The 27,455-nt window shown below is 41.3% G+C and overlaps 1 long non-coding RNA gene across 12 annotated transcripts in view; it reads left to right on the top strand.

Moving 5' to 3' along the window:
* LOC144322580 (uncharacterized) overlaps window positions 1-27,455 on the top strand; it is a 181,043-nt gene that overhangs the window by 93,738 nt on the left and 59,850 nt on the right. For 9 of the 12 annotated variants that reach the window (XR_013388196.1, XR_013388201.1, XR_013388198.1 and 6 more), the window contains one exon: window positions 26,910-27,058. The exons of the other annotated variants lie outside the window; for them this stretch is intronic. This is a non-coding gene — a long non-coding RNA (uncharacterized LOC144322580). The remainder of the gene's footprint in view (window positions 1-26,909; window positions 27,059-27,455) is intronic. 12 annotated transcript variants of the gene reach the window in all.

The following is a 27,455-nucleotide window of genomic DNA, read 5'->3' as shown; positions in this document are numbered from 1 at the left end:
GTATTCCATATGTTAAGCCAGAGTAAAAATTCATCATATTAGAAATACTGAAGATACTTTAAAAAAAACCCAAGTGAAACTTCTAGTGATGTAGATTATAATAGTTGAAGCCAACAGTCCTCATGAAAGGATGGTCATCTTTGGTGAGGTGTCTGTTAAGGTCTTTGAAACATTTTCTTTTTAGTCTGTTTTCTTATTGTTGAGTTTTTAGAGTTCTTTGTATATTTTGAATATCATTCCCTTATCAGATGTGTCTTGTGCACATATTTTCTCTTATTCTGTAGTTTGTCTTCTTATCATCTTGCCATTGTCTTTCTCAGAGCAGAAGTTTTTAAATTTGATGAAGTCCACCTTATCAATGATTTCTCTCATGGATCATGTTTTTGGTATTTTATCTAAGAAGTCATATCCACACTCAAGATCATCTAGGTTTTGTCCTATGTTATCTTTTAGGAGTTTTATACTTTTGTATGGCTTTACGTTTAGATCTGTGAGCCATTTTTGATTTATTTTTAGCATGGGGATATCCATTTCCAACAATTTGTTGAAAATTGTCTTTGCTTCATTATATTGCTTTTGCTCCTTTGTCATAGATCAGTTGATTGTATTTCTGGGATTTCTATTTTTGTCTGTTCTTTTCTCAGTACCACACTGTCTTGATTACTGTAGCTTTAAGGTAAGTCTTGAAGTTGGGTACTGTCAGTCTTTGAACTATACTCTCCAACATTTGGCTATTCTAGCCTTTCCATACAAATATCAGAATCAGTTTGTTGATATCCACAGAATTACTTGCTGGGATTTTGCATTGAATCTGTAGATCAAGTCATGAAGAACTGACATCTTGACAATATTGAGTCTTTCTGTCCATTATTCTTTTGTTTTGTTCATCAGTTTTGCAGTTTTCCTCATGTAGATACTGTGAATATTTTGTTAGATTTATATCAAAGTATATTAATATTTTGGTCACTAATGAAACTGGTATTGTGTTTTTAATTTCAAATTCCACTTGTTCATTGATGGCATATAGAAAGGTGATTGACATATGTATATTAACTTTGTATCCTATAACCTTTCTATACTCACTTGTTCTTTTGTCACTTCTTTCAGATTTTCTACACAGATGACAATTATGCCATATGCAAACAAGGACAGTTTTCTTCTCAGTTTGTAAACCTCCTATTTCTTTTTTTGTTTGTGTTATTGCACTAACTATTGCACATACTGGAAGTATGTGTTAAAAAGGAATGGTTATGGGGGACATTCTTACTTGTAGTTGATCTTGGGAATTCTTTGAGTTTTTACTATTAAAGATGATGTTAGCTATAGATTTTTTTGTACATATCCTCATCAAGTTGAATAAGTTCCTTTTATTTCTAATTTATTGAGAAATTTTATCATGAACACATATTGGATTTTTGTCAAATACTTTTTCTACTTCTAATGTTCATATCATATTATGAACATTAGATTTTCTTTTTTTAACCTATTGATGTGATAGAGTCCATTAACTGATTTTCAAATATTAAATCATCCTTGCGTATCTAGAATAAATCCCACTTGGTCATGGTGTATAATTCTTTTTATAAATTGTTGGACTCAATTTGCTAATATTCTGTTGAAGATTTTTACATCTTCAAGAGATATAAAAAAGATACTGTTTTATAGTTTTCTTTTCTTGTAATATCTTTGTCTGGTTTTGGTATTAGGATAATGGTGGCCTCCTTGAATGAGTTAGGAAGTATTCTCCGTTGCTATCTTCTAAAATAGATTATAGAGTATTATGGATCTGGTGATACTCGTTTTGGAAAGTTATTAGTTGCTAATTCATTTTCTTTTATAAATATAGACCTATTCATATTGTCTGTTTTTTCTTGTGTGAGTTTTGGTAAATTGTGTCTTTCAAGAAATTGGTCCATTTTATCTAGGTTGCGGGCATAGAGTTGCTCATAGTATTCCTTTATTATCCTCTTGTTGCCATTAGGTTTGGTAGTGATGTCACCTCTTTCATTTCAGATATTAGTAACAGCCTGGCTAGAGGCTTGTTGATTTTTTTGATCCTTTCAGGGAACAAGCTTTTGGTTGCATTGATTTTCTCTATTGATTTCCTGTTTTCAGTTTCATTGATTTCTGCTCTAATTTTTATTATTTCTTTTCTTCTGCTTACTTTGGATTTAATTTGCTCCTCTTTGTCTATTCTCCTAAGGTAGAAACTTAGCTTATTGATTTTAGATGATTCCTCTTTTCTGATATATGCATTCAATGCCATAAGTTTCCCTGTAAGCATTATTTCACTGCATCCCATAATTTTTGATAAGTTGTTTTTGTTTTCATGTAGTTCAAAATATTTAAAAATTTCTCTTGAGATTTTTTTTTTTTTTTAAGATTTTATTTATTTATTCATGAGAGACAGAGAGAGAGAGGCAGAGACACAGGCAGAGGGAGAAGCAGGCTCCATGCAGGGAGCCCGACATGGGGCTCGATCCCAGGTCTCCAGGATCATACCCATACCTGCAGACGGCGCTAAACCGCTGCGTCACCGGGCCGCCCCTCTCTTGAGATTTCTTGTTTGAACCATGTGTTATTTCAAAATGTGTTGTTTACTCTCCCCATATTTTGGGATTTTCCAATTATCTTTCTGTTATTAATTTCTAGTTCAATTCTATTGTGATCTGAGAGCAGACATTATATTTCTGTTCTTTTAGGTTTGTTGAGATGTGTTTTATGGCCTAGAATGTGTTTTATCTTGGTGAATGTTTCATGTGAGCTTGAGGAATAACGTGTGTTCTGCTGGGTTGACTACATTTTTAGACTGAATGACATAGCTCCTTTCAAGGTGACCTTCTCTGTATAACTCTATTCAGGTTTCATCAACTGCTCTTTCCTCTCATCCTATGAGTGTAGAGGTAGTAACATTCCACTGCGGTTACTAATCTGGGGTTACTCCACTATTCCACGTGGGTCCTCTATAACCACTCCTTGTAAATAGTCCTTTATTAAATCCCCAATTCTTTTAAAATTGAAAGTACCATGTTTTTTCTGCTGTGACCTTGCTTGATACAGTCAGTTTGGAAGTGGATCCCAGAACCTTTTCCAATTGAGCCATCCTAGTGGCAAACTTATGTCCTGGGGAAATGGCTAAAGGAATGGTTGGAAGGATTTATAACATAGGAAGCCCAAGGCAATTTTGTCATTGGGCAACCTTGTTCAAGTATAATGCAAGTGAAGAGTCATCCTCCCTTATTTTTTTAACAATGTCTTCTGGGCAGGAATTTCTACGAGTGATACTAGAAGCAACCGGAAGCAGAAGCTCGGCTACAGCTGTGTGGCTTCAGATGTGCCAGGCAACAACAGCACGTATAATCCTGAACTCATTATTTATTGCTACATATCAAATCTCCTTAAGACAGAGTAGCTTAAAACAATAGCCATTTTATTATCTCCCATTGTTCTGGTCTCATTAGGAAGATTCTCATTTGTGGTCTGTCATTCAGTAGCAGTCAGATGGCAGTTGTAGCTAGAGTCATCTGAAAGTGTGAGTTGGATGTCCAAATGGCTTCTTCATTCTGTTTCGCAAGTTGGTACAGACCACTGAATAGGAGAAAATCTGCAGCTGTCTACCATGCTTGATTTTTTCCCATAGGGCGTATTCACATATTTCACAGTATGGTTGTCCCAGAGTTGTTAGAATTCTAACATGAAGGCTTATTACTGCCCCCAGGATGCATTTTCCAAGGGAGCCAGATGGAAACTGCATCATTTCTTATAGCTTAGCTTTGGAAGGCATGCAGCTTCACTGTGGCCACATCTGTTGGTCAAAAGTTAGTTCTAGGCCTGCCCAGATTTAAGGGAAGACAGTCAATATCCCAAAGCAGTGGATCATTGGAAGACCATCTTTAGGGACTAATGATCATAAGATATAGGGGTGGTTATTCTGGCACTGATGATGGCAGCAGCAAGGATTGGAAGCATCTCTTTGGAATGCTGAGGTTTCTGTTGTAGATAAAGACCACAGGCTGAAAACAAACTAAACTGGCTCTTCATTTCATCCTCACATCTGCAGGCTGAGGTCCCTTTGGAAAATCAGGAAAGGGCCTGGACTCTGGGAGTCTTGCAAACTAAGAACCTAAGTATTCTACTTTAGGGCACATGGCATTAGGGAGGCAAAAATAACCCAATTTCATATAAGTGAAGAAACTGAAGCTAGAGAGATTAAATAAATGGCGAAGTCAGGATCAAATCTAGGGCGCCTAGGTGGCTGGCTCTGTTGGTTAAGCATCTGCCTTTGGCTCAGGTCATGATCCCCGGGGTCCTGGGATCAAGGCCTCCATCGGGCTTCCTGTTAACCAGAAGTCTCTGTCTGCTTCTCCCTCTCCCTCTGCCTGTACCCCCCACCTCCTCTATGCTTGTGCTCTTTCTCTTGTGTGTGCACATGCTCTCTCTCTCTCAAATAAATAAAATCTTTTTTTTTTTAAAGGTTCAAATCTTGGTCTGGCTGCTGTGAAAAGCTCCTAATACTAAGCCAGGTTCTGGAATTTGAAATGTCCACACAGGCCAGGGAAGTTCAATAAATGCATCAGGCTACAGTAAAACAGCCATCAAGAAGCAGCTTATATTGCAACCAAGCTGAACACTTACCTAAAGAGACTGCCTTTTAACATACTTGCAGACAAAACCAAACTAACCAGTCAAACCAAATTCTACCCCACAGCAGTGGTGTAGGTGGTGTAAAGATTACCTGTTGACAGCTGAGAGGTATTTGTGCCTTTTCTTCATATGGATGGAGCTAGAGTTTGCAGACTGGTGTTTTTGGTCACTTTCCTATGGAATGGCAAATAAAGCCATTCCACACACTCATGCCCAAGGGTGATCAGTTTGTGACCTTCGTGCTAAATTGTACTATTATTTTCCCAAATATGTTAATTCATTTAATCTTCACACAGCCTTGTAAAGCAAGTAGTATTACTTACATTTCACTGATAAGGACCTGGTTGCAGAAGGCTTACACAACTTAGGCAAGATTGTACAGTGTTAGAGCCATAATTCAAAGCCAGGTCTATGTGATCCCAAATCCCTGATTTTTCTTCTATTCCGATGCTTTTTGGTTAACCTTTCTTTATTTTCTTTTTTTTTTTTCCTTTCTTTATTTTCAAAATGAGGGTAATAGTACCTACTTTGCTTTCCTTAAAGGGTGATTGTGAAAATAAACACAGTGAATATGAAAATGTAGATCAAAGACTTGTCCTTTTTAAAGTGGTAAACAAAAGTATGCTACTCTTTTAACTTATTTAACAAAATATTTTGAGAATTTACTTTGAATCAGGTATTCATGCTGGAATACTGCGGTGAGCACAGGTGTAACCTGACAGCATTTCGCTTCAGCTGCACTGAGTATCCCTTGCTTTCTACCTCCCCATTCCCTTCCCACTCCCTGTGGAAACCTGCCTGGCACTTACCTAGGTGCAGCCTGGAGGTGTGAAGTCCTTAATACCCTATGTGGCAACTCTTGACAATGGGTAATGGAAGCTGATGGATAAATGCCATACCCCCATCCTACTCTCAGGTAATTTCTCTTCCGTATCACATTCTATATGCCTCCTAGTAGGATTAAGGTCCTGGTGGGATTCAGCTCTGGTTATTCAACTGAATTGACCAACTCAGTAACACTTTGGCTTTTCCTTTCACCGTTTCTTTCCCTCTAGCTCCTCATTCTTGCTCCCTGACAGGTACTTGTCTTAGACTTTGCTTCTGATGGGGAAACCAGAGTAAGACATTTGGTATCTAGAGTGGTCTTGGAAAGCTGATTTTCAGGCTAGGGGAACTGGACTTTGGCTTATCTTCTGTGTGAACCGAGGAACCACTGAAATGTTTTGAGCAGAGTAGTAACTTGACCTGATGAATATTTTTATTTACTTATTTTTAAAATGATATATCTATTTATTTCAGTAAGAGGGAGAGAGCATAGTAGGGAGGGTCAAAGGACAAGGGAGTGAGAAACTCAAGTAGACTCCTCACAGAGCGTGGAGTCAGACACGGGGCTTGATCTCATGACCCTGAGATTAGACCTGAGCCGAAACCAACAGTCAAACGTTGAACTGACTACACCACTCCCCTGACCAATATTTTTAAAGGATCACTCCACCTGTTGTATTAGAAATGAACTTTAGGGGAGATATTGGCCCTGTCAGTGATGGTCAAAGTGAAAGTGGTAAGAAATGGTTACATTCTGGATATATCTCAAGTCAACTGGATTTGCTGATGGATTGCATATAAATTATTACAGAAAGAGAGACATCAGGATAACTGTATGTATGGCCTGAGCAACTGGAAAGATTGAATTACTACTACCTGGGATAGGAAATAGTATGGGAGGAACAGGTTTAGAGAATTAGGGTGATTAGTCATTATTTTTTCCATTTATTCATTCTTTCAAATTGTCAAATATTAGATGAGTAGCTGCTCTATACTGGACATTGTGTTTGGCTCTGGAAATTAAATGGTGAATAAGAAAAATATACTTTTGTCCTCCTAGGCACTCAAAGGATAATAAATTTGACGTTTATAATTCAGTGTGATAAATGCTCTTGTGATTAGAGGAAGGATTCTAACACCAGAATGAAGAAAGAGGAGGAGGGACAGAGGGGTAAAGAGAAGAAGGAATATGAGAAAGAAAAATTTCCTTGATTTAAGCTTTTGCTACGTACCTGGCTTTTTATGAGCTTCTTTATCCCATTTTGTCTTATTTAGTCCTCTGTGAGGTAGATATTGGAAGGAGTGGTGGTGGAGGTTAATGGATTAAGGTAACATTGTATCAAAATTTTTAAGAAGCATGTCTTGATTCTATAAAATGAACAAAACATCTAGCCTTGTGTCAAAAACTTGTGCAAACCTCTGTGCTGAAGGCAAGGCAAGGTTTTTGAACTTCTTTTTCCTCTCCCTAGATTTAAACCCAAGTTGTCAGATGTTACCCTCTGTGACCAGCTACTTTACAGGAAATCAAAAGAATGAGTGCAAGATGGCTGTGCCTCCTTCCATATGGGAGAAGGCCTTGCTCCTCTGATCACTCTTACCTCAGGGAAGAAGCAGGAAAAGAGACCCACCAGTCTCAATGAGCTTTGAACCCTTCTAGTCGCTATCCACAGTTCAGATTAGTGTTTGGTCCTCTTGGGAGAAGAGGGAGGTAAGTAGGCAGAAGAATGGACAATTTCTTCTTTTCCCAGAGGTAGGATTACTTCCTTTTATAGATAATAGGGTTAGTAATTGGTCTAAGTTCAGCTAAGCAGCAGAGCCTATGACCAACCCAGGTTTGTCTAGACTTTTTCAGCTCTGCAGAACCAAGGTCTGCGATCTTTGAAAAGAAAACCTGTAGCCAAACAGAGAAAAAAGGTATGTGGTTGCTTAGGAGGCTGCTTATAAATAAAGGCCTTCAAGGCACAGGAATTCTCAGGGGATCAGAGAGTGCCAGCACAAATGAAATTTCTGAGCCATGTGGCTACCATACCGTGAAAATATCGGGCTTGCCAGATTTCAGCTCTCTCTGAAAAGAGCTTAGGTCAAGAAAACAAACTGAGATTGGCTAATTGTTACCCAGATTTTGACCCTGCTGAAATGTCTCCCATATGATTCTCCCTGGGTTTCAACCTATCATGCTCCTATTTGTTTTTTTTAATAATTTTTAAAATGTTAAAATAACTTTTTTCTGATCATAAATACTTTTTCATTGTAACAAATCCTAAAATATAAAAATTTATAGAGAAGAACTTAAAAATTATCCATAACCCCACAACTCAGCACAGTGAATTTGTTGGTACATACCCTTCTAGATTTCTAAACTCTATGTTTGCAAGTTTGATGTGACGTCCTTTCCACCACTTCTTAGTGTATCCCAAGTTTTGGGTGCTGAAGAAGGTGTTGGGCAATGCAATTCCGGAAAGAGAACAAATCAGATCCAGCACAAGTGCCTCTTTTCCCTTTGTCTCCTTCACCTATAGAGTCCAGATCCTGAGTCCTGGGGGTCCTGAGAGTCTAGAATGAAGGCTTTGAGCCTGTTGAAAAGTTAGAGAACAGTCAAATAGAAAGGACATGCTAACTCTGGAATCTTGAGGCTTGTGGACTCTGGTTTGAAATATAAGACTTGGAACCCACACTAAAGTTTTGATCATTCTTCTGGCCTCTATATGGACTTTCAGTGCACAGTAAAAGATGAGTTGGTAAACTTTTTCTATAAAGGACCAGATGGTAGATATTTTAGGCTTTCTAGACAATACTGTCTCTCTACTCAACTCTGCCATCGTAGCACAAAAGCAGGCATAGATAATATGTAAATGATGGGCATGACTGTGTTCCAGTAAAACTTTATTTAGAAAAATGGATGGGAGGCTAGATTTGGCTGCAGGACCACGGTTTGCCAATCCTTGTGCTAGTTAAAGGAAGAACATTTGGGAAGATATTAGCATCTTTTCCCCATTACCAAAGGTGGACCCCTGGGCCTACACATACAAACACACACACACAGACATACTTGAAATGATATTGTAGATTCAGCTTTTAAAATTGGGGTACAGTAGATATAAATTTGCCATTTAACATTTTTAAGCATGTTCAGTGGTATTGAGTATATTCACATTTTTGTGCAACCATCACAACCATTCGTCTCCAGAACTTTTTACATTTTGCAAAACTGAAACTGTAAACCCCTTAAATACTCTCATTACCTACCTCCCTGCCAGCCCCTCACAAATACCATTTTACTTTCTTTCTCTCTTTATAATTGTGACTACTCTAGCTATCTCAAATGAGTGGAATCATATGTTATTTGTCCTTTTGTGACTGGCTTCTTTTTTTCTTTTTTTTGTTTTAAGATTTTATTTATTTATTCATGAAAGACACACACACACAGAGGCAGAGACCTAGGCAGAGGGAGAAGCAGCCTTCATGTAGGGAGCCTGTTGTGGGACTCAATCCTGAGACTCCAGGATCACGCCCTGGGCCAAAGGCAGACGCTCAACCACTGAGCCACCCAGGCATCCCAATGACTGGCTTATTTCACTTTGCATATTGGCTTCAAGATTCATCCATGTTGTAGCATGTGTTAGACGATAGATTACATTTTATAATATTTTAAAACTTTACAATATTTCCTACATATTCTTCAGGTATTTAAAAACCTTTGGTAAATACCGTTTTTGAAAACTGCGAAATATTCCATTGAGTTAGACAGACTGAAGGGAGAGTCATTTGAGATCAGAGCAACCTTCTTGGGAGGAGCACTGCTTGCTCCCCTAAACACAGCTGATTGGATTGAGGACTAATGTACTGACAAAGGTTGTCCACTCATATATAGGCTGCCCAGTAGAAATGCTTGCTATAGAAGTGCCCAGCATAAGCCAACTGAATCCAGTGGGGAAAGTGTAATTGTAAGGCAAACAAAATGAGAGCAAGTCACACTGAGGCCCACAGTGATAGTCAAGCTGCCACTTTAATCCACCACAATGAATAATCTGAGCTTGTCTTTTCTTTTTATTCTGATGAACTTGGCAGGCAGAACCAGTATATCCATCAGTAGATGATTCATATTTATAAACATTCTCATTTGCTGGGCATTTAGGTTATTCCCAGTGTTTTGCTGTTATAAACAGTGCTTCAATAAGCATCTTTGTGCATAATCCTTCTCTGCATACCCAGTCACTTCTTTAGGACAGCTTATACCTTCAGTGGAAAATGTATTATGACTATGGATTGTTCAGTCTCTTGGTCCCTTAGAAGTTGAGGATTCAAGAGAACTTCACTGCTAAAAACATGGATTGACTGGTATTAAGGAGAACTAACAAAATGGCTCAAACTTGCAGGTGGAGCCCAGAAAATCCGGCAGGACAGTAAGGCACTACTGACTAAGCCGAAGGGCCAGGAACATAAGCCCAAGCTGGTGAACTGAGTCAGTTCATTGGGGATGGCACTGAAGGTTGGGGAAATGTGAAGATAGAGTCCTCTGATGAGTGGTTGTATAAGCTACAGGGCCTTCCCCTAGCTTTAAGGTGTAAACTTGGTCTGTTGGATTTACATGAATTTTGAAGACATTAATGACATGATAATGCCACATGCTGTAATACTGGCTGCAGTAGAATTACTCAGCTATATCTAGTTCTTCCCACTTTGGGGACATATAGAAGGGTGTGCTTTCTTGTCTTTGGCAGATAGTCAGGGTCATGAAATATGTAAATGATGGCCATCCTGGCCTACGTTGGTGGCATGTGGGCACACAAGGCATAGGGAAGAGTCACAGGCATTTTAATGTCAAAGAGTCATCTGCATCTGTCATCTGATGCAGAATAGAATGAGAGCTCACTGAGAATTACATCTAGTTGGATTGAGTTACCTTGTCTGTATGTCTTGCAGCCACAGCATCACAGCATCCCTCCGAGGCCTAGACTTCAAGTGGGCCCCAGGTTATAGGTCCCTGTACTCTCCAAAGTGCCTGGGGAACTTCTCAGCTCTGCTTGTGCCAAATTTGTTGCCAGCTTTTAGTGTCTCCTGGGCTCCTAGAGATTAGAAGAGGGGAAGGAATATTACTGAGGAGTTCCCCATATATTCTATTTCATACTGGAGCTTGGGATCAAGACTGGAACTCCAAGAGAATTACAGTGGAATTTCAGGCTTCTCAGTGTGAAAGAAGAAACACATAAAAAATCACTTTTTTGAAAGCTCCATTATCTCAAAATGGGCATGATACAGGGTTGTAGCAAAGATAAAGTGACATACACTTAGGATAGTGCCTGGTAAGCAGTGGGAGCTAAATAAACATTAGTTCGCTTTAAAGTGCTCCCCAGGAAATGCCACACTCACAGTCCTGTAGGTCTGCTTCTCTTTGCCCACTTGTCTTTTTTCTACAAACTGAATTCTTCTCTGTATCCTCTGTGCCTTTTCTCTACCTCATGTGTTTTTGCTGACTTCTATTTTGGTTCATTTATGGCTTTTCATCGCCTCTCCAGTTTCTCTCAAACTTGTGACCTGTAAGCTTCTGTATACTGCCTGATTCTATTTATATTTACCAATTTAAATTCTTAGGAGTAGAATGGGCTGGTTCAGTCTTCTCTATCTGGGCAGATCTTTTTCTGGGCCATATGATAAGCTTCTGGCTGCACTGGGGTCAGGTGCTCATGCTGGTATGGCAGGAGGGAAGAGTTGAGAGTCTGAAAGAAGCCCGATGGCTTCAAGGTGGAATTTAGAGCATGGCTGCCTGGAGCTGGGGGCTGCAGAAAGACAGTTTCCTGTAGAAGTGGCTAGGGATGTAGCAGACATGCCTTAATTGGAACATCTAGTAGAGACTCACTGAATTTTGGGTTTTTCATTGCCCAAATTAAAGAGGTGTAGAGACTTACCTAGAGTCACATAGTAAGTGGTAGAGCAGAAATTAGAATTTGAGGCAATTGGTGGCTCAGTCAGTTAAGTGTCTGACTCTTGATTTCAGCTCAGGTCATGATCTCAGTTGTGAGATAGAGCCCCATGTTCCCACTGGGCACAAAGCCTGCTTTTTTTAAAAAAAAAAGAAGAAGAAGAAGAAGAAGAAGTTAGAATTTGGCTTAGTTGGGTTTCTAGTAATTAGGTATAAATATAAAAAAATATTTAATATTTCTTGATGGTCTACCATGTTTGGGACATTAAACAAACCAAACCAAAATCCTTGTGCTTGTGGGCTTACATTCTAGAGGAGGAAGAAAGATAATAAATTCAATCATGAAAGATAAGTTATATAGTATGCTAGAAAGTGACAAGTGTTATGGGAGTGAGGGAGATTAGATGTGCTACTCGGGGACAGGGGCTATGATTTAAAATAGGGACATCAGTGTAAGCCTCAATCTGATGGTAGGAGAGCACGCTCCCCTCACCATGCTGCAGGTTTCCTGAGAATAGGACTATATATATTCCTTCTCCCACTGGCCTAATGCCTTGACTATGGTCATCATGGAATGACTGCTTATTGAACTGAACACTTGCAGGAGTACTAAGGAAGGACAAAGAAAGGCTCTAAGTTTTTCTTCTTCTTCTTCTTCTTCTTCTTCTTCTTCTTCTTCTTCTTCTTCTTCTTCTTTTTTTGCGTCTTCCTGTGTAACCTCATTTTAATAGCATGCTTCATGGAGCACCCCCCATATCATATAAGTCATTGCAGAAATGTGCCCTTTCACTCCTTGTGGGACTATTAGCTTCATGATATGCCTTGTAAGCACTCTTAATACAAAATTGTGGAAGGAGATTTAATTAACAGAGAAAATACAACCTAAGCATTAAACACCGCACGACTTGGAGTCTCACAAAATCCCACTCCCTTGAAGGCATTGGAACAGTGGGGAGGCTGTTTGTCAGTGGTATGCTGGTAAATGTCTAACAATTGGCTCTCTGGGGCAGGGAAAGGATCACAATTTGGAGGTTTGCACCACTTCTGTGGTATAAATACTCTCTGGCTGATTTCGAATTACAATGTACTATCTATCACTAAAGGTGGACTTGGGAAGAGCTATGCAGTAGCACACTATGATACAATATTTTCTTCATACAGATACCATTGATATAAATAACCTCAAGAGCATAGATGGTAGAAAAATATAGTAAAACAATTAGAAGGTGATGAGTTTTGAGGATTTATTATCATTGTCTTTAATATGATTTATGTAACTGTAAGTTTATACAATTGTTTTGTTTTAGTCATCTCTACACCCAATGTGGGGCTCAAACTCACGATGCTGAGATCAAGAGTCACACACTCTTCTGCCTAAGCCAGCCAGGTGCCTTAGTTCATACAATTTTTAATAATCTTTAACAACCAGTTTGCAAAAGTTCTGAAACCTTAGCAGTTGCCCCTTGTGAGCAGATACACGGCAGCCCCGGGCACACCACTGCTCCTGGGTTCTTTTCAGTGCATGCCTGTTCCTGGACAGAGGCCAGCCTATGCCGTGAATACTTGGCTGTCATGATAGAAAGACGGCTCTGTTGCTTCTTTGTCACCTCACCGCTCAATCTCCGTATGGCTGCCATCTTGTGTCTTCTGCAACTTAGCTTCTCTCCCTTTTGTAGTAAGTAGGGTTTTGTAAAGTCTCAATAAAGTGTTGTTTTCCAGGTCAGAGACACTTACATTGGCCAACATGCTTTTATTCTTCCGTGGAGGTTGAGGTCACACGTCTCTGTATTCTCTACTCCATGGTTTTCACATTCCCTTTCCCATGTACCACCACAGTGTGCCAGGCTATCATATCTCAGCTTTTCGGTGAGCATTTGTGCAATGCATATTGTGTGCTAACTTCCTTCCTGCTTGTGGTACTGGGTGCCGGCCCCGTGCCCTGACACTTACTCTTTTAAGGAGCCTAATAACGTGGGTCCTAGTCCTTCAATATGACAGGCCAGGAAACTGTGGCCTAGAGAAGGGAAGTGACTTGCCCAAGTCCAGAAGTCATGTCTTCTGTGAAACATTGCCTTTGATCTGAAACATGCAGGGGAACTCCTGTCTTCCCTCAGCTGGCTGCTGCTGGTTGTGGACTGGTGTTGCTGAATTTAGGGAGGACTCACAGATTTCTCTCTGATGGGCTCTACCATAGAATCTCAGCAAAGGGACATTTGGGTATACCACCAGAGCTGAGGTTGGAGTTAGGTCTGCTTCCTGGGAGTGTTCATGACCCCATCTCATTCTCTTGTATGTTTCTGTGCCTATTAGAGCCTAGTCCATGGCTCTTGAAGGCGAAAAGCCAGGAAGGGAGGTGGAGGCACTGATAGCAAGGGCAGGGCAGCCCAGGTGCCTTCCAACTGAGTTGCAGATGTGTTCTCCGGCAGCTTTTCTCGAGGGAAGCCAGTTTTAGCTACAGAGCAAATGTTGTGAGCCAGGTAGGAAGAGGAGGTGAGAGTTATAGGTTCATGGAGATCTAGTTCCCACAAGAGCTGAGTTTAAGTCGAAGTGTTCCTACTTATTTGTTGTGTAGCCCTGGGCAAGTCATTGAACCTCTGAGCAATTTCCTCCTCTGTAGAGTGGGGAGAGGGGGAATTATGATAGTGACTGCCATATACTGTGGGCTCTTCATGTGTTAGTGCACTCAGCATTATCCACAAGGTACTTCCTATAAAAGACTGAGCCCAGGGCCAGAAACATGGTCGGTATGTAACAAACACTGCTATTATTTATGAATCCCCACAATAATCCTCTGATTAATAATAACAGAAATAATAACAGTTGCTAGCATTTACTGAGGACTTTCTATGCAGTCAGCCATTGTTTTAACTTACTTAATTTATTAGCTGAGTTAACTTAATTTCCCCGACTATCCCATGAGATTGGTTCTGTTTTTAATCCCATTTGACAAGTGAGAATAACTAAAGCACAGTCAAGTTGAATATAGGCCAAAGACACAGAGCTAGAAAGTGACATGGTTGTTTCTATTCTCCTCAAGGTGCAAAGATGGTAACTGAGGCAGAGAGCGGCTGAATGGCATGCCTAGTGTCAGGGTTGGCAAACTGTTCTCTGGGTTGTCAGGCAGGTGAAACGACATGATGGAATAGAAACTCCTTTGTGAACTGTTCTGTCTGCTTCAGCCAGGGGTGAGTAAGCTTTGCATGTTGTTTTTTCTAGTCTAGACACACCAGCTGGCCTGAGACCCCGAGGCCTTCAGGAAGTACTGCTTGGGCTTAGTTTGTTATCTAGGTGGGGTGTTAAAAGCCGGTTTGGTGTGTAGGCCCTAGACTTACCGTCCTCTTGGGACAGTGTAGGAGCCACCGCTTGTCTGACTTCAGAGCTGCTACCAGCTGGAAGCCTCTGGGAGGAAGCCGACTGGCAGCCGGCCACCATCACGTGCAGCTGGGTTACTAGCGGTCACCCTGTGGGTTTCCTCCAGCCGCACTGACTGTCTTCAGTGCCTAAGCCCTCACTGGCACCGAGGACAGCAGGCAGCCAGGCAGGGGAGGGGAGGGGAGCTTGAGGCCCCCAGTGGCATGGAGACAGTCAGATGATAGGGGGATTCTCTTTGTTCCCTTTCACCCTCGTGCTCCCCATGTACACCCTTTGCTACTTGGGTACATTCTCTCTTCCCAGGTGCATTCTCTCTTCCCAGGTGCATTCTCTCTTCCCAGGTGCCTGCTTTCCAGGATGGAGTGGAGAGGACTGTTGGGTCTTTGTGGAGGAGTTCCAGAACTCCAGAACTGAGATGCTTTTTGAGAACAGGTCACTGTCACATGCGTCTAGGACCCTTTTCTCAGCACATTGAGAACTCCTTTGGGCAGGGCAGCCCAGGGTCTCCTCTTCCCTGAGCCAGCACAGGGCCAGAGCCTGGGATGGTGTTGGGGAGAATCATGTTTCCTCAGGGAAGGCCATTTCCAGTTATTGGGTTGGAACTTGGTGTTGAGGGTGGAGGTGGCGGTGGGAGCTGCACCGTATACATTTTTGTTTATATGTATGGTGTGTGTTGGGGGGTGGGGTGAGGCAGGAGTTTTGGGAGAAAAGGAACCAGAGTCAAACCAGTCTGGAAAGGGGCAAATATGCCGGCTGGTTCTCCTGCTTAGCAAATGTGTGTGTACACTGCTAGTGTGGTAGGAAGATTCTGCACACAGATGCATGTGGCCTTGACTTCTTGCTCCCTCTCATACTTTCTGGATGAGATAGTTGATGCTCATGCGGGCTCTTTCTCTGAGCCTCTTTATCCTTAAAGGGAGAGCAGCATTCACCAGTGTGTTGGACTATCCTGGGTAGACAGGTTGACAGCCGTCCTATCTATGTCTTCACCAAAAAGGGGGAAGGAGGTAGGGAAACAAGGAGACTGGCTCATCATCTCTTGGCTGGGACTGGCATTAGCTGCTCCTTAATCTTTCCTGCCTTGAAATCCCCAAGGGCAGTAGGGAAGCTTCTAGGAGATTATGTGCAGATGAGGCCCAGCTTTCTAAAACAGAATCTTCATGGAGTTCTGCTAGAGGTTTGAGCTATTTCCTCACTAAAGGACATATAAATCCTTGCAAAGAGCATTAGGATGGATGACAGAGATTTGGGACTCTGGCTAAGTCATCCCTTGAATTGCATCGGGATTGGGGACACAGTTCACTGTTAGGTATTTGAAGGACATCGCTCCTGGCACTCCTTTATTCCCCAACCTTTCCTCCAACCCTTAGTTGTCCCTCCCTACAACCCTTAAGACCTCCCCTGTGTTTCCTCCCTCCAGACACTCTATTATTCCTTACATGACAAGAGTCCCAGTATCTTGTCCCTCATGTCTTATAGATTGTGCACTGCAAGCTGCCTCTGGATGCAAACACACATTTTCTCTGCCCGGGATCCTGCTAATGCCAAAGGGAGTAGCATGGGTGGGCTGCAGGCTATGCGTCCTGGCAGTGGATAGGGGACGGTGGGAAGGACTTCAATTTGCTTTCTCTCTGTCAGTGATGACTAAGTCCACTTTCCCTCTGATTAATCTTAAGGCAAATGTTTGTAACAAGAGTGATTTTCTTATGAAGGTCATGCAGTCCAGTATAACATGAAATTCTTCCAATTAAAGTGACTTTGACCCTACTACATGTTGTGTAATATTGACTTTGACATTATTATGCTAATGGTCCATTCTCCTCTCAGGGCCTATTTTCACTATAGAGGGACTGTGAGTCAATGAAGATGATTGAAACTTCCACAAAAACCATCTCTGTGATCCTCAGATCTTCCTTGAGAGGACTTGGCAGCAGGTGGAGAATCTCAGTTTATATAGCCACAAATATTAGTCTCCTTCACTCCCCTTACAGGATTTTACATTTAATAGAGTCACTTCCACATACATTATATGAAATCTTTGAAACACAGGTCTAAAGTAACTATTCTTGCCCATCACCAAGTTGTAGATAGAGAATCTAAGAGTCAGAGAGGGCAACTGAATTGCTTGAGGTCATATAGCCCTTAAGCAGCTGAGAGTTTCTCACAGGGCCTTCTGTGTTCTCTTCCCTCAACTTAGCTATCCCAGCCTTCTCTCTGTGAGGGGACGGGGTTGGCTACCAGCCAGGAGAGGAAGTGCTCGAAAGAAGCCTAGCTGCAACTGGTATAGAGCTGGAGGGTTGGGGGAGGAGATGGCAGTTCCTCCTGCAGCTGGCGGGGATGAAGGAGGAGCAAATGTCCTGCAGGCTGGGAGCACATTAAGTCGCCCCTTGATGTGAGGGGCAGCATGGGAGGACTAGAAAATTGGTCCATCAGTTGCCCCAAACCTGTTTGTGGTTCTTTCTGTGCCCTACCTCCCCGTGGATGGCCACACCATCTGTCAGCTGCCCAGCTGGAAACCTGCTGTGTTCCTGATCCTTGGGTCCTCCCTGTGATCCTTGCAGCCTCTGGACGCACTGCCTGGTCAGTCACCAGGTTGCATCCAGTCTGCCTCTTAGGTAACTCTCTAATAGTCCCTTCTCTGTGTCTCCATGGCCAGCACTCTGGCACCATCTTCCTTCCCCAGGCCACAGACACTTTGCCTCCAGGCTCTCTCCCTACCTCCAATGTATCCATCCATCCTCAAGGGGGTCCTTGCAATGATATTTAGAAAGAAAAAAAGTACACATCTATTTGTGTTATCCTTAAAAACCCTTCACTGGCTCTACATCACTTTCTGAATGCAATTAAAACCTTTTAGGTAAGGCATTAAACTTCCTGGCTTGGCCCTTGCTACCCTCTCTGGCTTTATCTCCCCACATGCATGTTCTGCTCTATCAAATGCTAAATTTGCCAAGCTCCGTGAGTTGTGCCATTTCTCTTCCTGCCCTCTTCACTCTTCATGCTCAGGCCTCACCTCTTCTCCAGAGCCTTCCTTTCAACACCTCTTCCAAGACTGATGTAGGTTCTCCTCCTCCATGCTCCTGTTTATCCTCATAGTAGAACCGATACTGAAATTCCCTGCTGTAATACAAAACATGTATCAAACCACTGGCACTATTAATTTGCTTCTGGGTGACACTTTTCTAGAATATGCCTTTAGAATATGCCCGGGTGGAATGTGAGGTTCAGAGAGCAGGAGCCAAGGCTGCAAAAGATGCTGGCCAAACTGTTTTGCATGAGACAAGGAGAAGAATTTGTTCTTTGCTTCTAAGAGCCAAGAGGCAGGAGGGATGAAGAAGTAGGTTGGGGGGTGGGAGGGACTGAGAGAAACTGAGTTGATGGGGTAAAGGATCCTATAAGGTGATAGCCATGGACAGTCCCTTCTGGTGGGTGCGCAAAAGGTATTTTAAATAGAGAAGCTACATATTTATTATATTTTTTATTTAAATTCAATTAACATATAGTGTATTATTAGTTTCAGAGGTAGAGGTCAGTGATTCATCAGTCTTATGTAACACCCAGGGCTCATTATATCACATGCCCTCCTGAATGCCCATCACCCAGTTACCCCATCCCTCAACTCCTCTCCCTCCAGCAATGAGGGGCCACATATTTAATGCCAAGTTTGTTTTTTTGTTCATTTTTAAGTGAGGCAAACTTCTTCAACCAACTTTCCCCCCAACTTCTCAATCTTTAGTCAAGTCTATTAATGTTCACCAATTACTGTGAGTAGGTTTGTGTGTATGTGTGCCTCTGGGAAGGGTAGCATTATAGAAAGGACTTTGTTGAACAGTTGGGTTAACTTGGAGACCATAGGTGTGGAAACAAGATCCAGGAGAGACCCTTGGAACATTGGAAGCCCCTGGGGAGCCAAGACATTTCAGAGAGGCCTTTGAACTGCTGCAGGGAATTGAGTGGGGACTTTGAGACCAACTTAATGGAGGAGCATCAACCCCCTGGTATCTGAATTATATTAAAAACTAAAGCAAATCTCCAAGGGAGAGTCATAGAAGTTAGAAAAAGATGCACACTTGTATCTTAATTTAGCTGCTGGGGCAGTAGTTGGGGCAGGGCTGTGGGGTGAAGCCGGATACTCTTCTTCCAGACACTTGTGTCTCCCTCCCTCACATTTTTCAGGTCTATGCTCATATGTACCCTCCTCAGAGAGGCATTCTTTGACCAGCAGAACTACTAAACCAATCCCCATCATTCTTCTTCTGTTCCTTCTAATCTTCGAAATTCTACATCTGAGTTTCAGTGGATTGTAAAGTTGTGTGAAGTTTAATGGATTTGAAGAAAGTCTCGATCTTGAAGGCTAGCCCTTAATTCATTCACTCATTCAATAAATATTTATTGAGGGCTTACTATGCACCAGGCACTTTTCTAGGCACTTGGGCTATGTCTGTAAACAAAATAAGCAAAAATCACTCATGTGGGTCCTGAGCATTAAGGTGAAAACAATCTTAATTCTAATCATCTGAACTCTGCACACTGAAAAGGTTTTTCCTCTCAAATTCAGAGCACTTTACAGAGCTTCTTAGGTAGGTTGCTTCTTGGTAATGAGCACATGTCCAGCACTGACACAATGAAGTATTAAAAATGTCACTCAGTACAGTAGTTTTTCTAAAATGTTAAGGTTATTTTGTGTTTGCATAAAAAGAGTAATTAAAAATCAAATTTCTAAAGCCTCTGTCCTAAAACTAGAATATTCTGAAAGGAATCCTTTTTTTCTCTACTGATATATCAATCTATCCTCTATCTCTAATGGACCATTTAATTCAAATAACATCAAACCTAACGAATTAAAGTCATTTATTACAGTTAAACTCATCCTTCCCTTCCCCCCTCAAAAACCTAGAATACTCTATGAAGGGAGGTCAGATTGAATCCAAGTTGCTACCTGTTTGAATTTACACTACAACCATCATTCCTTCATCCAGACAGTGAGAGTTCAGTGAGTGCTGAAATAAGACCCATGCCCCTAAGATGCTCATGATCTAGAGAAGGAACATCCACAGAATCAAGCTAGAAGCACTCCTCAAGATATGTTACAGGGGACTCATATGCAAAATGTGAATACATGGAGAAAGGGGTCCCAGATTCTGAGAACAGAGGAAATGACACTTAATCTAGTTATTAGTGAAAAGGAGAAATTCATAGGTAGAGATGAATTCCAAGCAAAGGAAACAGAAAGAAAGCTATCTGAACAAAAAACCATAATGGATTCTGGTAAGTTCCCTGTGGCTGGGTTATATGCCCTCTAACTAGGATATATACAACAGGAGATGAAGCTGGAAAAATGAGCACAGTGTGGTAATGAAGGATTCTGCATAGTATCCTGTGAGAAATTAGTAGTGTAACATGATCAGACTTGTGTTTCACAAGCATCATTCTTGGAGCAGTGTCAGGAATCAGACTAGAGGAGACCAGTCAGGTGACTATTTCAGCAGTCCAGGACCAAGATCATGGCAGAGGGGCTGGAGAGAGGAATCAGACCTTAGAGAGAGAGTTCAAGAGTAAAAGTGGAAGGACTTAACATGAGAATTAAGAGGATACCAGGTGGGAATAAGGTTTCTTGCTTGGGTAACTGAGTAAACGGTGGACCTCCCCAATTACATCTCTCTTTCCCTTACTTCTTGATAACATCGGGATGATGTCTAAACTAATTTTATTCTTTAAAAGTTTAGCCATCCTTAAATTAAATACTTACCTGGTTTGGAGAATTCTCCACCATGCCAACCGAAGGGAAAGGCCAGAAACTTGCCAGTCTCCCTTACGGCCAGGAGCTAGACATAGGAATCTAACTTTACTAATCAGATAAGAATTTTTTTGGAGCCTAGTGACACAGAAGGGGTGCCACAAAATCCACTTGGATGATGGCCCTCCTAGGAATTCTGTGAGTTTCCTAATAGCCTTTAATAATTCTCTTTTTGACCTAAACTAGGTCAAACAGTTTTGTTTGCAACTAAAATCCCTGAATGATATACCCCTTATCCATGATTAGCTGCATGCACCAGAAATCTTCTATTTAAAATAAGTAACTAGTTACCTCAAAGGAAAGGTTATACAATGGTAGCACAATTATTATTACAAATATATAGTAAGGCTTTATTTTGTGCTAGGCATTCTTCTAAGTGCTTTATACAGATACATCATTTACAAATGATCAATTTACCAATGAGGAAATGGAAGCTGAAGTATCTCAAGGCAACACAGCTAATAAGGATTAGAGCAGCTCTTTGAACCCTGATAGTCTGACTCCAAACTGACACTCTTACTAACTACCCTAAACTATCTTGCTGTTAGAGAATCCTTTGTTTGTAAAGCCTTATAGTCTGTCCAGTCCAAATTGTATCTCATGCCTGAGTTTCTCTATTGTGCCCTCAATGAGTAAATGAGTGGAAAATGATTAACTTGCATTAGGGGAAGTAGGAGTAATGTTGGAACTGAAATTTTGAAGATTAAATGGAGCAAGAAGACATCCTTGAAATCACTGCATTACCAGGTGGCAGGTACCAGGAACCAGGTACCAGGCTGCACTAGTTAGGATGTCTTTGGCTGCAAACATTAGAAACCTCAAGTAAAAAACAAAAACAAAAAACAAAACAAAAAAACCTCAAGTAGCAGTGCCTTACATTATTTGTTATGTCATTTATCAAGAAGATAGGAAGTAAACAATTTCAAGTCTGCTTGAGTATCTCCATGTTATCATAGACCCAGGATTTTGTATCTTTTTATTCTGCCATCTACAGAGTATTGGATTTTTGGCCTCAGGCTGACAAAATGGCTAGATAGTTGCAGGCATCTTGTCCTTTCCAGACTACTTTCAAAGTGAGAAATTAGATGTCACAGCAAAATGGAGTCTCCTTTCCATAAAAAGTATTCACTTTTAAAAGTCTCACTAGCTGGGATGCCTGGGTGGCTCATTGGTTGAGAGTCTGCCTTGGGCTCAGGGCGTGATCCTCGAGTCCTGAGATCCAGACCCCCATCAGGCTCCCTGCATGGAGCCTGCTTCTCCTCCCTCTGCCTATGTCTCTGCCTCTCTCTATCTGTCTCACGTGAGTAAATAAATAAAATCTTAAAAAAAAAAAAAAAAAAGTCTCACTGGCCGTAGCTAAGTAATGGGTTCTCCCCTAAACCAATCACCAAAAAATAGGAATGGGATTACCATGACTGGCTTAAATGATTTGTCACCTGGGGGAGAGTGAATCCTACCTTTTCTGAGTACTTTGCTTTCTGCTAAATACCTGAATAAAAATCTGAGCTCTGTGTCAAGGAAAAGATGTGAGAAAGTAGCTGTTGAATAGGAATGGACAAGATCTGCCATAATGGACACCAGGCTTCTGGTCTGGGCTGATTTGTTTCTTTGCTCAAAAAGTAATTTTTTCATTAGTGTTAAGTGCTGTGTGATTTTTGAGTCTGCCCATTACTTGCTGTGTGTTTTTGGCAAGTGATTTGATCTCTCTGGATTTTGGCTTCCATATCTCTAAAATGAAATGGCCAAAGTAGATGATTTTGAGGCCTTTCCTCATATCCTATTCATATTTTCTCTTTTATAACACTTTTACATTCTGAAATACAATTTTTGCTGTCAGAAATATTTAGGAGGTGGACAGTTTTGTCAATGACCATTTCAACTCGCTTACCACCCAAAGCCATGGTGGGACTCCCACACTCATGGCATTTGAGTGGTAGGTCAGTGGATATGTGAAGCCATTGGATAAGCATGGTGTATCTTCCAGGATTTTATGCAAAAATTTGGGAGGAAAGCCTCAAAAATTGTGTTTTCTGTTATATAATTGTGGGCCTAATATAGAATATGGTACAAAATTCTCAAACTTGGACAATAGCCACATCTCTTTTGGAGATATGTGTTTGTTTGGGGATATGTGGCTGGAGGGTCTTTATATTTTATTTATTTATTTATTTATTTATTTATTTATTTATTTATTTATTTATTATTGGAGGGTCTTTAGATAGAAAACTTAGTATGTAGCAATGACTAATATTTTCTGAATTCAAAATTGAATTAGGTTATTTGCTTATCACTTGGTCTGTTATATAAAGTTTTCCAATCTCAGCACATTGACAGTTTGGGCCAGATAATTTCTTGTTTGGGGGGCTGTGTATGTATTGTAGGATGTTTAGCAGGATCTCTGTCCTCTACCCATTAGATGCCAGTAACAACCCCCTAAGTGTCTGTCTCCCAACATTGCAAAATATCCCCTGTGGGGCAAAATAAACCCAGTTGAGAATGATGTGAATGGATTAATATATGAAGTCTTACCCCCTTCTGGGATTAATAGTTCTGTGGTCTTAGACAAGCTACATAATATCTATAAACTTCAACTTCCTTACCTGCCAAATAGAGCCAGCTCATAAGATTATTCTCTGCATTAAATGAGGTCACAGATGTTGAGTCTAGCACAATGTCTAGTCTATAATAGTCCTTCCATGAATTTTAGTTCTCTTCTTCCCTTCGGTTTTCTGGGGCTGTGCAGCTTTCCAATTGGAAGGGATCTTAGAAGTCACCATACTGGAATTCTTCATTTTACAAATTAAGAGACTGAAGTCCATAGAGCTAATCTATCCTTTTAATTCTAAATTTATCTTTATGCTCAATACGAAAGAGACATATCGAAGTGGAATTGTACAAAAGGGGGTGAGCTCAAAGACTCTCTCCTGTCAAGACTGATTTGCGAGGTTCCTGCCCCTGTAGATTTCCTCATGATGTATCACCTCTGAGAGAATTTTCGAAGCACTAAATCCCGTGTGACTCAGACTAAGTTCAAATGTTTGGTTTCAAGGACCATCAATTGTCTCTTTGCAAGCACTTGCCTTGTGCACTTTAAATGTTGGAAAATGTTAAACATTGAAACAAAATGTATGGAATATGAGAGTTAATGCTCCGAGCCAGCCAAAGTTTAAAAAAAATTATAGTCACTAAGAACACATAACAGCTGTTTAAGAAACAGAACGAAAGAAAGAACCAGAAAGATAGATGGGTGACTCCAGTTTTTCTGTTTCTTCTCTGCTAAGAACAAGGCTATTCTAACTAAAGACTGGGGCAACCTGATAAAAGGGACTAAAGCCCCTGAGAAGGGAGATATGGGGTAAGAGCTGTCTTAAGAGAGTCCATGTCTCCTGGATCAAACAAATTACTATGCAGGCTATTGGTAGATTTCCTAGTAAGACCATAGAACCACTGTTGAGAATCTGAGGGACTCATAGAAAATAGGAATCATACTGGAGAACTAAGGATGGGCAAATGTCCTGATTTTTAGGAAATTCAATTAATTTTTCCCTCCTCACTTCCACCATGAATTTGTGAGTTTGGCACCAGTTCTAGGCAAAATTCCATAAAAGATTATTCTACTAATAGCTTATGAGTGCTTACAAATTAAGCAGCAATCTCTCTAAGCCAGTAGTGTTTCAGTGAAACAGGTCATGCCAGAGTAATCTAATTTCCTTTTTTGATTAAGGCCATTAGAATGGCTGAGCAGGGATGTGGAGTGAGCAGAGAATATCCAGATGACAGCAAAGCATGTCTCTTGTGACATTGTTGAAGGCAAGATGGGGAAAGATGGGCTGGATACAGATATCATTTGGGGGCTGCATAACTGTATCTAATGGATACCAATTAATGGATGGAGAGTGATAAGGAAGCAGATCCCCAGTGGCTGCTGCAGGGCATTGGCCCTGGGCCTGTGACAGTCCACACTTTATTAGCATATTAACCAGGTCAAACAATGAATGTGCTATACCCTTGGCTCTTTGGGGGATCTGCTTGGCCTACAGGCCTTAACAAAGGGATGCATGTGGGTAGTCATGTTATGTGCCAGGTGACCCCAAGTTCCAGGGTACAACTAATTGAACACATTACTTCAGGGATATATGTTCCATGGTAGTGTAAATCCTTGTAGATATGGCTCCTGATTACTTCTTTAGCCCAGTTTTGCTGCTCTCTTCCCATGCTCCCAATGTTTAGCCATACCAAGCTATAATAGGCTGCATATGCCATATTGTTTTATGCCTCCTTCATTTGGTACATTCTCCTGTATCTGACTTGAATTCCCTTCCTTCTCTTCTGCCTACTTCTTCATCTGCCTCATGAGCTCTTACTCATATCCAAGGCTTAGCTAAACCTTCCTGTCCTCTATAAAGCCTTTCCTTTCCTTCTCACCCTTTTAGGGCACCTTTCCTAATAAATTTTTCCCCATCTGAATTTTGGTGTTTCCAACCATCACTGTTTTAGGAATTATCACACTATATTAACATTGTATTTACTTGTCTGTCTCCTCTGACCTCTCCTTTTTACCCTCACCAACCACTCCCCCATACAATCACTTTCAACTCCTTGAGGGTAGGGGCTGGATCCTACCCAGAGCTTGGGACACAGCAGAGGCACTCTGCTCAATTAATGAATAAAAAATGAATGAATGAATAAAATGGCTTATATAAAGCACATTATTTTGACGCTCTGTTACTCAGTGTCAGCCTGCTAAGAATCACAATGACATAAAATGTTTATGTTTAGCTTGGCTCTTTAGATCCAGCTTTCCAAAGGATTTAAAAAAATACACTGAACAGAATTCCTTCCCCCCTCTAGTCACCTGCTGTCTCAATGAGGACTTATGAGTATTGAAGCAGCAAGAAAACTCTTTTATCATGGCAGATACAAACCACACTGCCACAACCTTACAGGGTCTATGGGCTGCTAGTGCCTTGATTCACTGGGAAGCCCACACTAAAAGTCAGAATTTTCAAGATCCCTTTCTGTGGCACCCAAGAAGGCACATCTATGCTACCAGAAGGAGGCATTTTAGAACGTTCCCTGCACTTTTGAAAAGGGAGTTGAGGGCAGCCTGGGTGGCTCAGCGGTTAAGCACCTGCCTTCAGCCCAGGGCATGCTCCCGGAGACCCAGGATCAAGTCCCACATCAGACTCCCTGCATGGAGCCTGCTTCTCCCTCTGCTTCTGCCTGTGTCTCTGCCTCTCTCTGTGTGTCTCTCATAAATAAATAAATAAAATCTTAAAAAAAAAAGAAAAGGGAGTTGAGTCTTACTCATCTAATCTCTTCTTCGATTGACCCAGACAGTAAGTACCAACTTATATTAAATGCAACCAGAGCAGAAAGGCCCAAAGAATAATTCAGCTTTTCTGGTATCTTAGGAAGAGTCTAGTTATTATGAGAAGATCTGGGCCTTTAAAAAGGATGCTCTGTGGTATAATGAAAGAATTAAAATTCAGATAGGGGCACCAAATGCAAGTCAGCAGGCATTTATGTCTGTGCCAATTATTCAGTTCTAAATAGCTAGACCAGGCAGTGTTTGTTGCAGGTTGGCTGAGTTGCCTGACTGGAAGACTGGCAGCCTGGCATGCTACCAATGTCCCTGAGTCCATTCTGGTCCCCATGTAATGGGAGTTGGCATTTAACACCCTCCACAGGGCAAGAGATGATGCTCCGCTGGTGATCCTTCACGCTTAGAGTTAAGACAGGCCTCACATACAGATTCCTGCCAAGCCAAGGGGTGTAAAACCTTGCAGTTCTGGGGCAGACAGACCAGGATGTGAATCTTCAGTGTGATCACAGAGTCCTGAGGGAAACTCAGACTTGATTAATTACCTTTAAAAGGGAATCTGGATTTATTAATAGTGTATATATAATGACTGTTCTGTTTTGATCACAAAATAAGTGTGAAGCACTTAGAAACTTATAATCCTTGATATATGACACTCTTGCCTGTTTGTGAAACTTTCATCTGAAGTTCTCATGTACTTAATGGCTAGTGCTTAATAATAATAATGATGATGTTCCATGTTTAGAACTTTTCACTGTGGTCTCCATGTCCTCAAAATGTCCTGGCTAGGAAGCTTTAGAGCTCTTAGACTCAGCTTTGTAGTTGAGAAACAAGCATTAGAGGGCTTGCTAGAGCATGAAGTAAATGTTTTTGTGGCTGTTCCTGCAGAGGAAGTGTCATGGGCAAAGATCCCCACAGATATCAGGATGAGGCATGCCTTTTATCTACTGCAGCTCAAGCTCCCCACTTTCAGAGACTAGAGGACTCTTTCACACCCGCTGTTCTTCTTTATTTGTCATTTGATCTAGAGACCTGAAAGAAACATCTGGAGGCTCTAGAGAAAGGAAGGCTGCTCTCAGAGAGAAGGAAAGTTGTTGAACATATGGTTTTAGCCCCTCAGAATAACAGAAGAGAACCTGAAGGAATCAGGGCTTGGTGGAGCCCCCTTTCAGAAAAGGTAGGGGAAAGATAAAGTTAGAGTCCTGACTCACACTGTGGTGGTCAGTTTTATTTGTCAATGTGGCTGGGCAACTGGTCAACTACCAGTTTGGTGTCTCTGGGAAGGTAGTTTGTAGATGAGATTAACATTTAAACCACTAGACTCAGAATAAAACAGATTACTCTCCATGATGTGGGTGGACCTCTCTTAAGAGGAAATAAGACCGAGGTTCCCTGGGGAAGAGGGAATTCAGCCAGCAGGCAGCCTGGGACTCAAGCTGCAGCATCAGCTCTGCCCTGGGTCTGCAGGTACTGGCCTGTTCTGTGGATTCTGGACTTGCCCAACACATGATCACATGAGCCAGTTCCTTAAAATAAATCTCTCTCTCTCTCTCTCCACACACTCACACACACAC

Source organism: Canis aureus, chromosome 10 (assembly GCF_053574225.1).
Source record: "Canis aureus isolate CA01 chromosome 10, VMU_Caureus_v.1.0, whole genome shotgun sequence".
NCBI classification, from domain to species: Eukaryota; Metazoa; Chordata; class Mammalia; order Carnivora; family Canidae; genus Canis; species Canis aureus.
This window is presented reverse-complemented; position numbering and strand designations above follow the sequence as displayed.